At 38.2% G+C, this 17,011-nt stretch overlaps 1 long non-coding RNA gene across 1 annotated transcript; it reads left to right on the top strand.

Annotated features, from left to right (window-relative positions):
* On the top strand, window positions 253-15,976 carry LOC110262871. Its single transcript, XR_002347883.1, has 4 exons — window positions 253-268; window positions 9,653-9,659; window positions 15,730-15,782; window positions 15,909-15,976. It is a non-coding gene; the product is annotated as an uncharacterized LOC110262871 (long non-coding RNA).

Below are 17,011 nucleotides of genomic sequence, written 5' to 3'. Positions count from 1 at the left end.
CCCTCACTACCCATGTGAGATTTAGAACAACTTTGCTACTTTGGGCTATTATGCAAGGGAAGCATATAGCCATCTTGCCTTTACTGCGCAAATCAATTTGGAAATTGGTTGAGAAGAAGAATATCAGCATTCCATTTCCGTCGATGAAGATGCACTTAGCAAACGCAGCCGGGGTAGAGAGGCGACCAATGGATATAAGTGTGGGGGAGGATCGATGACTTCAAGGGGGGTAAAAGTTTCTCTTTAAAGACACTTTACAATGTTTCTTGTAGTGCTTTTTCTTCATTTTGAGTAGTTTTTTTTCTCTATTGCATCTTGTTTAGTTTGTTGTAAATATTTCTTTATCGTTTATGGATATTTAGTAGTTAGAGTTTTCATGTTGCATTATATGATGAGTAAGTGGTGAAACACCAAGAAATTTCTATGAAACCTTTTCTAGGGGCATACCATTGATTGAATTGAAGAAAAAAATTGTGTTTACCAACTTGCTTGGAGTATTTTGTTTGTAGAACATGGAAAAGAGCTCGAATAACATGCCTTGTGAGATTTGAGCTTTAAAACATGGTTGCACTTTTCAACCATAATATTGTTCTTGTGTGTAATTGTACTCCTTTTTTATTGTGATAATTGATTTGCATGATTCTTTATATCCTGTATTTGTGTTTGGATACATTTAGCATGATTGAGGCCATCTTTGATGATAAACTCACTAACCTATATGGCCGACCCTTGCATTCACCTTTGTGAACCCCTTTGAGCCTATGAATCCCCTTTTGTTTTGATGATAGCACATTGCTCCCCTTAAGCGGAAAACCATTGATGTCCCTAAATTACTCTTTGATTTGCTTGGGTGGATTAGTGTGTAAAGTCTAAGTGTGGGGGAATTTTGGGAAGCATTGGTGATAGAGGCATGATCTCATTGTGAAGATTTTGGCAATTAGGTAATACTCATGCATTTCATTAATTAAAAACATATGCATTCATAGCTCAATTTTAAAAAAAAACTTGTGCATAACAAAGTGTGAAAGAAAAAGAGTAAATAAAGGATGCATATGCCATGTTTTAAAAGATAATGCATGAGTGAGGTGAGATAGAAAGAAATGGGTAGAATGTTTGCATTCTTATGTGTATATAGGATGTAGGATTAGGTGGAAACTCAAGCTAATCAAAGAACTAATTCTTTAAGTCCATGATGTGTAGACTTTTGTTGATATAGAATTTCCTCAATTGAATGAATTCTCGTTGCAAGTATAGTTCTACACCAACAAAGAATCCTCACATGCAAAAATTTGAGTTGTCACAAAGAACAAATCCCAATAAGAATTAACCGGAGTATTTAGACTCCGGGTCGTCTCACGAGGAATTACAATGAAGTGTATGCTTATTGGCTATGAAGGGGTAAAAGGGGTTTTGATTGGTGAGAGGGCAAGAATTTAAATGTACAAAAAAAGTAAATCAAGCAAGCAAATTAAAGGAAGCAAGTAAAGAAGAGAGACATTCATGGCAAGGGTTGAGATCATAGGCTTTCTATCCTAGTCATATAATGATTAATTCATCTTATTTAGTCAACTCCAACACATAGGGGGAAAGTCAAACAAGATTAATCAATCATATCACAATAATAACAAGAATTTCTCTCATTACGTCATCCCCGAAGATGGAAGAAAGTATCATGTTATCCTCATTCTCGGAGAAAGTCTAATAAGACTAGCTAATCTCAATCCAATTGTACTAATCAACTCACTAATAGAATTAGCAAAAGATTAGAGTCATTGGAAATCATACTAGCTAACAACTCTAGATCACCAACATAAGTTGGGTTTTCATGACTCAAGATTGCCTAATTACTCTTCCAAGCTAAGAATGCTCAAAGTCTACTCTAATATTCTTCCAAGCATTTTGTCAAACACTTGGAAGGCATAAAAGGAAAGCATAATAAATGACAAGAAATAGTAAAATCTACCAACTACCAATTGTAATTAAAGTAAATCCACAACTCAATTCAACAATAAAAGAAATATTAACATCAAATTTCATTACAGATAAACCAAATCCATCATGAGTGCATGAGCATAAAAGAGAGCATAAAAAAGGAAAATTAATACTACAAACCGAGAGTGAAAGAGTAGAAGCAAGAATTCATAAAGAAAACAAGATGAAATCATAAAATTGGATCTAGATCTAGAAGAATTAACCTAACCTAACCTAATTCTAGAGAGAAGAGGGAGCTTCTCTCTCTAGAAACTAACCTACATGGTGCTCATGCTACAAATAATTGTTCCCCCTTTGCTTGGACTTCAATTCTGCATGAAATACACTTAGAAACAAGCTGGATTTGGGACTGGGCAGCTCAGAATTGCCCCCAGCGTTTTGCCTTTAAGTGGGCCACGTGAGAGTATCGGCGTGTGCGCGCCATGTGCGCGTGCGCGTCGATTGGCAAATTCTTCATCCGCGCGGATGCGTCATGTACGCGTGCGCGTCCTTATGCGAAACCACTTCTGCGCGTGCGCGCCTTTTACGTGTGCACGCCCATTGATGTATTCCCAATCTTTGTTTCTTCATGCATTCTCCTCTTTGTATGCTTTTCTCCTCACTTCTTCCATCCAATACTTGCCTTATGAACCTGAAATCACTTAACAAACATATCAAGGCATCAAATGGAATTAAAGTGAATTAAAATTACCAATTTTAGGGCCTAAAAAGCATGTTTTTACATTTAAGCACAATTCAAGGGAGAATTAAAAACCATGCTATTTCATTGAATAAATGTGTGAAAAGTTGATAAAATCCCCCAAATTAAGCACAAGATAAACCACAAAATCGGGGTTTATCAAATCTTCCCACACTTAAACTAAGCATGTCCTCATGCTAAAATCAAGAAAGAAGCAAGGGGTATCACATTTATTCAATGCAAACTAACTACATGTAACCTATTTGTATGCAATCTATCTACATGAATGGAACTACTTGGTCAAAATAAATCAACTTCCAAGAATACATATGCAAGCACAAGGGCTAAGGCAATAGTAATCAAATCAACCCACAATTGGGTTGAATCATTGAAAGATTTTACAAACTTGCAAGAAAAGATGATCATGGGTGGAGACATGTAATTGAGCAATCGAACCCTCACCGGATGCATATCCGCTCTAGGCACTCAAGTCTATAGGGTTGATTCACTCAATTCTCCCCTAATCATGCTTTCCAAGATTTATTTTTCATCTGACAATCAACAATTACTTTATGCATGCATACAAATATCATGAGGGCTTTCCCATAGGTTGTAATGTGGCTAGGGTCAAGGTAGGATGCATATGGTCAAGTGAGCTTGAAATTTGAATCTTTGATTAACTTAAACTTCCCACCTAACCTATGACAACCTATACAATTCAAAGCTAACCTAATTACCCATTCTTCACTTTCTCACACACTCATGAATTCTATTTTTAGTCACCACACATATGTATTAATTTTTATTGAGCTTTACTTGGGGCATTTTGTCCCCTTTTTATTGCTTTTTTTTTTAAAAAGATATATATACAAGTACCAATGCATATGGTTTTACATTTGATTAATACATGAGTATGTACCCAATTCCCAAGATTTTTCATCAAAAACATAAACACACTTTAATCTCTACCCAATATACCCAACTTTCCCAAAATCAAGTAATGAACACTCTCACTAGCCTAAGCTAATCAAAGATCCAAATTAAGGAAATTTATTGTTTTTTACTTAGGCTTGTAATGTGCTACAATTAAGAACAAAAAGGTTTAAGCATAGGCTCAAAATTGGCTAACAATGGAAGATAAAAGGTAGGCTATTTAGGTAAGTGAGCTATTTGAAACAATGGCCTCAATCATATAAATGCATGTATACACAAAATAATGGACATAAAGAATCAAACAAATCAAAGATTACAATTATAGGAAGAGAATAATGCACACAAGAATGAAAGTAAGTGGTTATGTGTGATGTAACCACACAGTTAGGCTCAAATCTCACATGCTTGTGTTCTTAGCTCAAAACATGATCCACAAAGTGTGTAATTCAAGTAAGTTCTTAAAAAAAATTTTTTTTACAATCAATTAGGGTGCCCTATAGATAAAATCCTTGGAAAATATTATGATTTTGACTAAGCTTAATATATACATATGCAAAATAAGAAAATGCAACTGAAAATCCTAAATTGAAATGCAAAAGTGTTGGGATTAGAAACTTGTTACCCAAAAATGCCGCGCGGTTGGACGACCTCCCCACACTTAAAAGTTTGTGACGTCCTCGGTGCACTAAATGAGCAAGGAGGTACGACCACTCTCCGAGTTGCTACCTTCAACTGGTAGGTCAACGGTTGTTGCGTGTTCTTTCTTCTACTTCCATTTTTGCTTATGGTGCATCGATCATGAAAAACAAAATAAACACCATAAGATGAGAAAATACAAAAGCAAGGAAGCGTGAATTGTTGGAATGAGGTAAATCACTAGAATTGAGTGAGTGAATTGGTGTGACATCGATGAAAAATAGGTGTGTGGGTTCTAAAATTGCGCGCGGTCATACACTAGTACAAAAAATTATGTCACAATTGCACAAAAGAAATCATACACTTCACTCATTCTAGTGTGCTTGAGATACTTTAAAAGACTCATAGGCTAAAACAACCCAACAAGTAGTGAAGAAGCATAAAAGCATTCAAGCAAAAATCAACCAATTGTGAAATCAGATAATGCATGGACATTGATTGATGTGTAAGTAAATTTGATGAAAAAATGGAATATGAAACTCAGACAACAATCAATGACACATATTGAAGTTGTTGCAACACCTAAGTGACATAGAGGTGAAACACATAGATGCTGTGAAACTTAGGAAGAAGAAGATAGAAGTGGAAATCAATCACATAGCAAGCATGGCCCACAAAGCTTTGCAAAGCTCAAAAATATGTCACTAGGTAAGCTTTTGATCTAATTTCACAATTCAAAAATCTCAATGCATGAAATAGGTGATGATCAATTAGAACAAGTATCCTAAAAAAATTGTTTTGATAATGTACAATTGCCTAACAATGGATGATGAATGCATGGTGGCCAAAACATGCAATTCAAAGAGTTAAGATGCATGAAGGCAATGTAACATGTACTTGGTGTTCACAAATGTTAAACATGAAAAGTTCCGAACCAAGTATCCAAATACAACCTCAAGAAAAAAAAAAAAGAAATCCAACAATGACAATTAACAACAATGATGTTAAACTAACATCCTATCAGTAATAAGCAGCAGTAAATAGTAAACAAGATTAGTAATCCAACACTTAAAATGGAAAACAAAAATTAAACTAACTAACTAACTAAAAGAAATGGTGTTATATGATGTTTGGTGGTGTTGGATGATGTTTGAAGGGTGGAAAGAAAAGAAGAGGAAAGAGAAGAAGGAAAGAAATGGAAAGAAGAGAGGAAAAGAAGATGGTTGAAACAGGGCAATCCACGCGTGCACGTCATGTGCGCGTGAGCGTGGATTGATGAAATGGAAGCAACGCGTACGTGCGCAGTGCGCAGACGCGTGCATGGCAAAGCAGAGAGTTGACGTGAACGCGCAATGTACGCGTGCGCGTGCCTTGGGGCACAAGGTTGGCACACTCTAGGCACAACTCTCGGGTAAATGTATGGGAAGTGGAAAAACTCAATCCATGCGTACACGTACATGACGCGTGCGCGTGGATGGTCGAAACTGCTTGACTCACGCGTATGCGTGAAGTACGCGTGCGCGTGGATGGTGCTCTATTTTTTCAAAATTTTTCTATGTTTTTGCACCAATCCAAGCATTCCAAACCTCCAAACAACTACCGAAACATCACAAAACCTTATTTGACCTACTAGACTCCCAATTAAACTCAACTAATCAAACAAAACATGAAATTAAACCTATTTTACTAATATGTACAAAAGAGAAAAATGAAAGGATATTACCATGGTGGGGTGTCTCCCACCTAGCATTTTTGTTTATTGTCCTTAAGTTGGACTTATGGGGAGCTCCTCATCAAGGTGGCTTGTGCTTGAATCCATCCTTGAACATCCACCAATGCTTGGACTTCCATTGTGCTTCATCATTCAAAGTTAATAACTCCAAGCTTTGATGGAGTTCTTCACAAACCATAGGCTCCCAAAGTTGATCCTCCTTGTGCGATCCGGGATCCCACACTTTGTTTTCACACCTGTCCTTGAGTTGATCATGGTGACTTCCTCCGGGTGGCAAGAGAGATGAATTCTCATGGAAGCACCAAACTATCCTTCTAGACCCATCCAATTAAGCACTAGTCCAACCTTTGCTCCTTGAAGCTTCAACCATAATGAGCCTAGACTTACAATGCTAACCACTAAATATCCTCCTCTTTCACTTAATTCCACAAAGCGCCTTAAGTTGGCCATCCGTCTCAAGCAAACCAAATTCAAATGGGATAATAAAGCTAAGAGTTAGAAGTTTTACCCACTCAAATGAAGGATTAGATGACAACCTAGGTGGAGGAGTTCCCAATGATCTTGACAAGGCGCGCTCTACTCCCGTCCATCCTCTCCTAGAGGCTTCCACCACTTGGCAAGGTTCTTCAAGCCTTACCTCTTGCCAAGATTCCTCAAGTTCACACTCTTCTTCACAAAATTCTTCTATCTCTTCCCCATCACTCTCATCATAGATAGGAGGTTTAGTGAAGTCTACCTCTTCATCAATTCCAAGCATATTGGAGAAGGACTCATCAAGCTTAAAAAGGATCACATGTTGATTCGAAATCATCATAAATAGGAGGGCCTATTACTTGGGACACTTCTTCCAATTCTTCAATCACATTGTGTCTTGGAGGTTGTGCACTCTCTTCCTCAACATCAACTTCAAACTCCATGGAAGAAGGTTCTTCAATTTGTGACTCCTCTATGTACTCAACATATTCTAAGGCTCCAACCACTACTTCCTCTTGTTCAATAATCGCTACCTCCTCCTCTTGTTGCATTTCTTGCTTTAACTCCTCTTCTTTACCTTGGAGCTTCAAGTTCACTCCCTCACTAAGCTCTTCGGTTGCTTCTCCACATTCAACAATCGAAGTGCCTTGATTGCATAGGCTTAGGCGGATGAGACTATGTTGCCAATGGCTTCTACCATGATAGTCATTTTTGCTCTTAACCCCTCAAACTTTTTTTCATCCGCCTCGTGTCGCCTTAAGATATGAGATTCAAGATCTCTCAATTCTAGCATGAAGGTTTCATCGGGAGGTGATGGTGGAAGAGAGGGTTCATTGTTTGAGGGATGGGTATTGTAGTTGGAAGGTGGTTCATATTGGTAAAATTCTTGAGGTGGTGTGTATGGACTTTGTAGTTCATGGGAGTATTGGTGTTGGAATGGTGATGGCTCCAGATGTGGTTCATATGGTGGTTGGTATGGTGTATATGGGTTGGGGTCATATGGAGGTAAATGGTGGTATGAGGCTTGTGAGTATGGTGGAGGGCTATATTGAGGAGGGGGTTCATATGTATGTGGTGGTTGTGGTTGACAATCACAAGAAGGGTCATCACATACATTGGATCGGTATGCATTAGGATAAGGAGTATACCCATAAGAGTTCGGAGGAGGTTGATGCCAAGAAGGTTGTCCATAAGCTTGGGGCTCCTTCCACCTTTGATCTCCAAATCCTTGATGCACATCCTCATTGAAGCTTCCATTTCCTACAACATAGTTTGAACCACACTCATAGCTAAAGTGAGAATTCATGATAGCAAGAGAAAATGAAAATAAAATCAAATAAGAGACAAAGAAAACCAAATCCTAAAAATAGCAAAAACTAACAAACAAACTAAAAACCAAGCTATTCACAATATATACAATAGCCAATAATATAGCACCATTGCAATTCCCCGGCAACGGCGCCATTTTGATGTGTAGACTTTTGTTGATATAGAATTTCCTCAATTGAATGAATTCTCGTTGCAAGTATAGTTCTACACCAATAAAGAATCCTCACATGCAAAAATTTGAGTTGTCACAAATAACAAACCCCAATAAGAATTAACCGGAGTATTTAGACTCTGGGTCGTCTCACGAGGAATTACAATAAAGTGTATGCTTATTGGCTATGAAGGGGTAAAAGGGGTTTTGATTGGTGAGAGGGCAAGAATTTAAATGTGCAAGAAAAGTAAATCAAGCAAGCAAATTAAAGGAAGCAAGTAAAGAAGAGAGAAATTCATGGCAATGGTTGAGATCAAAGGCTTTCTATCCTAGTCATACAATGATTAATTCATCTTATTTAGTCAACTCCAACACATAGAGAGAAAGTCAAAAAAGATTAATCAATCATATCACAATAATAACAAGAATTTATCTCATTACGTCATCCCTGAAGATGGAAGAAAGTATCATGTTATCCTCATACTCGGAGAAAGTCTAATAAGACTAGCTAATCTCAATCCAATTGTACTAATCAACTCACTAATAGAATTAGCAAAAGATTAGAGTCATTGGAAATCAAACTAGCTAACAACTCTAGATCACCAACATAAGTTGGGTTTTCATGACTTAAGATTGCCTAATTACTCTTCCAAGCCAAGAATGCTCAAAGTCTACTCTAACATTCTTCCAAGCATTTTGTCAAACACTTGGAAGGCATAAAAGGAAAGCACAATAAATGACAAGAAATAGTAAAATCTACCAGCTACCAATTGTAATTAAAGTAAATCCACAACTCAATTCAACAATAAAATAAACATTAACATTAAATTTCATTACAAGTAAACCAAATCCATCATGAGTGCATGAGCATAAAAGAGAGCATAAAAGGAAAATTAACACTACAAACCATGAGAGTGAAAGAGTAGAAGCAAGAATTCATAAAGAAAAGAAGATGAAATCATAAATTGGATCTAGATCTAGAAGAATTAACCTAACCTAACCTAATTCTAGAGAGAAGAAGGAGCTTCTCTCTCTAGAAACTAACCTACATGATGCTCATGCTACAAACAATTGCTCCCCCTTTGCTTGGACTTCAATTCTGCATGAAATACACTCAGAAACAAGCTGGATTTGGGCCAGGGCGGCTCAGAAATTGCCCCCAGCATTTTGCCTTTAAGTGGGCCACGTGAGAGTATCAGCGCGTGCGCGCCATGTGCGTGTGCGTGTCGATTTGCAAATTCTTCATCCGCGCGGATGCGTCATGTATGCGTGCGCGTCCTTATGCGAAACCACTTCTGCGCGTGTGCGCCTTGTACGCGTGCGCGCCCATTGATGTATTCCCAATCTTTGTTTCTTCATGCATTCTCCTCTTTGTATGCTTTTCTCCTCACTTCTTCCATCCAATACTTGCCTTATAAACCTGAAATCACTTAACAAACATATCAAGGCATCGAATGGAATTAAAGTGAATTAAAATTACCAATTTTAGGGCCTAAAAAGCATGTTTTTACATTTAAGCACAATTCAAGGGAGAACTACAGAACCATGCTATTTCATTGAATAAATGTGAGAAAAGTTGATAAAATCCCCCAAATTAAGTACAAGATAAACCACAAAATCGGGGTTTATCAGTCCACTTGACCATAATTCATCCTACCTAAACCCTAGTTCCATTACACCCCTCTAAAGACCTCATGATATTTGTTATTCATGCATTAAATACTAGTTGATTGGTAGATGACTTGTAAATCTTTGAAAGCATGAAAAAAGGAGAATTGAGTAGTTAAACCCGAAACACTGAGGGAATTGAGTGAATACACGTCCAGTGAGGGGTTCGATCGCTCAATTCTATGTTCTTACGCCTCATATTGTATCTTCTTGCAAGTTGTTTAATTGGATAGTTTTGATAAGGACAATTCAATTCTTTGGACATTAATCTTAATGCATGAACTCTTTGCATTGGCCCCAAAGCCTTTTTGTGATAGATTGGAATTTCATGGTTTGTTCCTACCAACTCTCATCGTAGTACATATTAGTAATTAGTCTTAGGATAGTTGCATGCATCTAAGTAGTTTATAGCATAAGTCAATTTCCCTTTTCATCTATCTCCTTTGTGTGTGGTTAGCATGAGGACATGCTAGTGTTTAAGTGTGAGGGAATTGATGAATCCATATTTGATGATGATTTTTTGGTTAGAATTGAATGGACTTTCATCACATTAACTTGCACTTATCCCCTTGAATAGCATGTTTTTGAACCTTCCTCCCAAATTGTGCTTGATTATGAAAATATGCTCTTTTGTGCTTGAATTAATCTATTTTATTCCAAATGCCTTCCATTCGATGCCTTGATGTTGTTTGTGAGTGATTCCAGGTGTATAAGGTGGGAATGGGTTAGAGAAAATGGAAGAAGAGCATGCAAAGTGGAGGAAATAAGAAGAATCAAAGGAGATGAGCTCAGAGACGTGTGCGTGCGCACAGGCACCCGTGCGTATGCACAGCTGCCCAAGCATAGCGCGTGGATTGCTTCGAGCACGTCGCGTGTCCAACCAAGCATCACCTAGTGTGCGTGCGCACAGCTACTTGTGCGCACGCACAGATTGGGAATTTCGCTAAAGTGTGCGGACGCACGCGTCTGTGCGTCCGCACAGGTGTCCGCACATGACTTCATTAAAATAGCACGTGCCTCGTGATTTGGGGGCTTTGGAGGCCCATTTCTGAAGTTCTCTAGCTCATATTGGAGGGGAAAATAAAGACATAACATACCATATCATTAGTGTAGTTTAGGATAGTATAGGAAGCTTTAGTTTTAGTTTTTCTCTAAGTTTTTTATCTTCTCTATTAGGGTTTACATTAGGGTTTTAAATTCAAGTTCCATTTCCATTTTTGATTTTGGATTTTTCTAGTTTTCATTGTAAGTATTCTCTTGTTATTACTCTTTATAGTTACATTGTCATTACCCTTTCTTCTAATTCGAGTTATAGTTCAATTTTACTTCTCTCTTGCAATCTCAATTTCTTGTTGATGAATTTGATGTTTGATGTTTGTTTCATACTTTTTTCTGTTATTCTTGTTGATTGAGATTGATTGTTGCTTTTACTTTCGAGTCTTTTCTCATTTTCTCCATGTTTAAGCTTTTTGCCCACCAAGTGTTTGACAAAATGTCAAACATGGTTTTAGACTAAATTTTTTGTTCTTGGCTTGGATAAAGTGAGCAATTGGGTTTCTAGAGTTGGAATGTCCATCATTTAGTTTCGATTATTGGATTGTTAAGTGTTCTTGTTCCCACTAACGCTAAGTTGTTGCTAAGGCAATTAGCAAGCAATTTAGGATTTGTAGGTTAAGGACACTTATGCTCATTTAACTTTTCTTCCGATGTGAGGGTTGATCAAGTGAGATTAATCCAACATAATTGTCATAGTTGTGGTTCCAACAAGGAAAAACCCTTAGCTCACTCCAAGCCAAGGCTCTCTTTTATGCTTTTAATCTTTCATACCTTTATATGTTGATCTCTTTTATACTTGTTTATATTACATAGTCAGTTCTTTAATTCCTTAATTAGTTCAATCATTACAATTTTTCATGTTCTTTTATTGCTTTATGTGTTCATTTCTTCATTCACAACCCTTTGATCACACTACAACCGGAATGGCACACTTATTGTTCTAAAAGTGCTCCTAGGGAGACGACTCGGGAGTTAAATACTCTCGGTTTGGAATTGATTTTTGCTTATGACTCATCTTGTGAATTTCAAATTTTGATTGACGGCCAACTTGTCGGGTTAGGACTATACTCACAACGCTAATTTCACTCTTGGACAATCAAGTTCCTAACCTATATGCAATTTGGCTATTTATCAAAATTTTGGCGCCATTGCCGGGGAGTTCACTTTAAGTGCAATGAGTGCTACTATTTTGGTTGTTGTAAATATGTGAATATTGTAAATACTTGACTTTGGTTTGCTACTTGGCTCTAATCCTAAATACCACTTCCCTCTTTAGTTAATTTAGTAGTCTTTAATTGTTAAGTTGGTTCTTGTTTACTTGCCTATTTTTATCTTGCTTTTCATAATTACATGGTTTTCATTGCCTCCTCAGTTGAATGACACGGTCGCTTCCAGACCCGAGCTTGGCCACTTTTGGTCCAGAAATTGAAAGAACTTTAACCCGTTTAAGTCAAGCTCGGCGCCGGCTAGCTTTTGTGAATAGTGAATCGGGTTCCTTAGAGGAGCACTCCAATTCACTATCACCAACCATCCGTGACCATCATTCTCCAATCAACGAGGAGACTCTATATTCATCTGTGGATAGTACTGAATTCTCTTTGAGTGACTCGGGTGACACCATTATGGCGGATCTACCTAGAAAAATCACCTTAAAGGAGGCCGGAACTCCTGATCTTGATTTGCAACCGCTTCAAATTTTTTATCCGGCCTTGGATCCAAATTTTGAGCTTAAGTTTGGCACGATAAACTTGCTTCCCAAATACAATGGACTACCTAAGGAAGATCCTTTGAAGCATCTAAAGGATTTCCAAGTTGCATGTGCAACTGCTAGAAGACATGGGGCCGATGAAACCGCAGTGTTGGTCTTTGCTTTCCCTTTCTCTTTGGAGGGAAAAAAGAAGGAGTGGTTTTATACTTAGCTGGGTAAAATTAGATCCAACTGGGACTTGCTCCATAAAGAGTTTTTGGAAAAGTTCTACCCTCCCCAGAAAACAGACAAGTTGCGAAGAGAGATCTCTTGCATTGTGCAACGGGATGGGGAGACTTTGTATGAGTATTGGGAGAGATTTAAGAAGTTGCTGAAGGCATGTCCTCACCATCGGATTGATGAGTTGGTTCTTATCAGTTATTTCTATCAAGGAATGCACCACCAAGACAAGCTTCTCTTAGATGCCGCGAGTGGAGGATCATTGACTAAAAACAAGACCGCTGCAAAAGCATGGGAAGTTATATCTGATCTAGCAGACTCTACTCAACACTCAAGAGCAAGGAGTCTACAACTGAAAGCTTTGAATGAAGTTTCTCCCTCCGGAGATGCTATTTTGACCAAGACCCTTGGAAAAATGACAATCTTGTTGCGACAACTCATCCAAGGACTACAAATTCCTCAAGCTTTGATAAGTGTCCCACCTCAGCCTCCAAGGATCGAAGGACCACCAAGGGTATGTGGTGTTTGTACTTGTAATACTCATTACACCGATGAGTGTCCTCAGCTCCAAGAGGACACTAGATTGGCGGTAGCTAACTCTTATCCACAAAGACCAAACTACAACCAAGGATCCTACCAACATGGAGGCAATCAAAACCAAAGGTGGAACCAAGCTCCTTAAGATCCACCCAACCAAAACGCTCAAGTCTACTACCATCAACATCCCCAAGGCCAACCACAATACCAACAACCATATCAACAACTCCCACAATCTCAACCTCAAGGGAAGTACCAACACCCACATAGTAGGCCTAGCCTTCCTCAAGTCAACCTCACATGAATGACACAATTCACACCTTCATGCAAGAATAACGAGAGTTCCATAAGAAACAAGAGGCATATATGGCTACCATAGCCGAAGCCCTCTCCCATTTGACTCTCCCTCCTCAAGCCGCACAAAACACCCAACAAGCCTCAACCTCAAGTAGTTTACCCTCCCAACCTCAACCCAACCCTAAGGGTAGCATCAATGCCATTACCCTTAGGAGCGGCACTAAGCTGGACAAGAATATTGCTATACCTACAAAGTTGAGTGTGGAAACAAACAATGAAGAGGTGGGTGATGAAGTGGAAGAGATGAAGAATGAAGATTAGAGTGTTGATAAAAGCAAGGAGGAACCACCCAAGGTCAAGGAGCCAAAGAGAAAGACTTTTCTTGAAGAGCCTTTGCCCATTCCATTTCCAACCTTGGCCAAGAAGGCCAAGAAACAAGAAGGGCTTGACCCAACAATGGTGGAAGTTTTCAAGAAGGTTGAAGTCACCGTTCCCCTCTTCCAAGCCATTCAACAAGTGCCAAGATATTCCAAGTTCCTTAAAGATATTTGCACTCACAAAGATAAGCTTGGCAACCTTAACACAAAGCCGGTAGATGATTTTATTTCTTCTTTACTTCCTAAAAAATACAATGATCCCGACCCATGTTTGGTCACTTGCTTGATTGGTGGGATGAAATTCATGGACTGTATGTGTGATCTGGGGGTGTGCGTAAGCATTATGCCGCTCCTCATTTATGAAAGATTGAATTTGTCACCCCTAAAGAGGTCTGGGGCGAGGTTTGTTCTAGCCGATAAAAGTATTGTGTCCGTTCTTGGGATTGCCAAAAATGTCCTGGTTAACATTCAAGGATTGCTCTTTCCAATTGATTTTCACATTCTGGAGACTCCTCCCATTGACTCCAACAAGCCGTCATCCATTCTTCTTGGAAGACCCACTACAAGAAAAACACCCATTCAGCCACACTTTTTTTAGGCTACATTTGAAAAGGAATAGGCTACGCTTTTCGTATGGTGCCCTTTTATAAGAGAAAAGGGAACACTATTGAGGCATCACTTTAAAAGCATCTCCTTAGATATTTTAAATATCACTTATAAAGCGTAGCCAAATCTAAAAAGCTATGGATACACTTTTTTGACCAAAGGAAGCGCTTTTAAAAAGTAACCCATTTGTTATGTTTTGGGTGCATTTCAGAAGTGTTGCCTAATCTATGTAGGCCCAAACCCATGCGAGACTTAGTAATTTTTTTCCTTTTCATCCATACTACACTAACACTTAGCCAAATCACCAGAGAACATAACACTCACCCTTCTTCCCTTGTCCCGCCACTCATCACCCCAAAACCCTAGTTCACCGTCACTCATCTTCATGGCGTCACCACTCACCACCCCAGAACTGTCACTCCTCTTCCCAGCTTACCACTCACCACTCCAGAACCGTCGCTCCTCTTCCCTTCTTACCACTTCGCCATCACCATTTCTTCCTCTCTCCGCCGCACGAGCTTCTTCCATCGCTGTCGCTGTACACAATAAACCAAGAGAGATCAAAGAAGAGAGAACCGGTTCGTCGCTGGTGGTTCACCTCCTGCGTCCGCGTCTCTTCTGTTTCCGCCGCAGCTGGCTGTTCTACTCGCACATGTGAGTCCCGCCGTCACCGCTGGTGGTTCGCCACATCTGTTTGCACTTCGGCCTCTACTCGCCTCTGGTCGTAGCTTTTCTCCTTTGCTCGCCGCTTCTGTTTCTCTTGCTTCACTTTTGCACCACTGCTCAGATCTAGTGTGTTCTTTTTCTATTTTGTCTACCTAAGTTAGTTAATTAGTCAACTTAGACATTTAGCTAAAATAGTTTGTTGGTTAATTGGTTCATTTAGTTTTTCATTTAGCTAATTAGGTTTATTAAGTTCTTGTTTTTGCTAATTAGTTCATTGGTTGATTGAGCTGCTAGGTTGTTATTTGTTCAATTAGTTCTATTTCACTTTTAAAGATTTCTTAATCACAAACACCAGCTGAAGAACAAACATCAACTCCTGAGGCTTTTAAATTTTTATTTAAGTTTTTTTTTAGTTTTATATGTTTATTTAATTGTGACCTGGTAAAAAAGGTGACCTTGTCAGTGTCATTTTGGTTCTATTAACCATGCTTGTTGGTGTTGGGGTTTTAACTTTTTAGGATTTATCTTAGATTTATATTGGCTTTAAAGAGAGTAGACCTAATACAAAATTTACGAAATCACTTAAGAGTTATTTGATTTGGTTATGACTTGTGAAAACACTTTATTGTTGAATAGCTTAATATAAACTAGTTTTCTTTTGTGGTATAGGTAGTACCGAAGACTATTGGAAAAGACAGGATGCTGCTCAAGTAATGGCTCAGGTTGAGGATTTGTGTTTTCTTCACTTTGCATCGATCTGTAGAATTTTTCTTCTACAAAATTCCTCAGCTGATTAAGAATATATAGTTATTTTGTTTACTGACATGATGGTGTTTGTGTTGTTGTAGTTAGTATGGGAAGGACTTGGACTCGGAGGAAGGACAGATGTCTGAAACTGAGGCAGGTAGAATGATAAAGCCAATTGTGCTCTTTTGTGTCTAATGAATTTCCATATGAACTGCTTCTTTCCTTGTTTTGCAGCCTGGTTTATCTGGTTTTGCAATTTTTTTGAGGATTTGTTGTTCTGATATTTGGGGTTTTACAATCTTGTGTAATTTCTGCTTCTTACTATGTTAGAGTTTGCTTTTTTATTTTTCATTTTGCTTTATTATTTTGCATCTTGCTTTGTTAGGGTTTGTAGTTGTTATTAGTGTTATTCTCTCATTGGAAACCAAGTACCAGCAGGTTTGGTAGTTGTTATTAGTGTTATTCTTGAGGAAACTGGATTACTTTTTTGGGATAAACTGATTATTATGTATTAAATACATGCCCAATGGCATGCATTTACGATGGATATCATGATATAATTATTGATAGATTGGTTTACCTAGTCATAAACTTGACCTTCATGCTACTCTCTGATTATCTGATCATAACTTGTCGGAGTGAATTTACAATATGTTAACCTGGATAATGTATCTAGGATGGTCTGTCAGCTGCTGATGCTAGAGCAAATGTCATAAATTCTGATGATACAATCTTGGCAAGTAAGACTATAACCGATGACAGGGATACAACATATGAAGAGGATATCAACTCTGCTGGGACCAAGAAAAGTGATTCAAAAATGTACAAGTTGTCTTACAAGCTTGCTGAGCAAAATCGATTTTCTGGTCCTTTCTATATCAAGTTAGTTTCTTCCAAATATTGAATTAACCTCAACGTAAAGTGTCAGTCGGACACTGAAAAGTTTCACATGCTGTTGGAAAATTTAGAATCATATATTAATTCTATTCAAATTACAGGTTAAAATGACTTTAGAACTTTTGTGAAAAAATGAGGTTCGACCCTGTTCCTATATTAATGATATTCAAGGTCAGGGATATGGAAAGAAAGTAGGTCACTTAATGTTCTTTCTTGAGAATATTTTTGTCCCACCAATAAAATTCTGCCCTCCCACTAAAGGAGGTGATATGGTAAGTGTGAATAATAAATAAAGACTGTTAACGAG

This window comes from Arachis ipaensis, chromosome B05, assembly GCF_000816755.2.
Source record: "Arachis ipaensis cultivar K30076 chromosome B05, Araip1.1, whole genome shotgun sequence".
Taxonomy (NCBI): Eukaryota; Viridiplantae; Streptophyta; class Magnoliopsida; order Fabales; family Fabaceae; genus Arachis; species Arachis ipaensis.
This window is presented reverse-complemented; position numbering and strand designations above follow the sequence as displayed.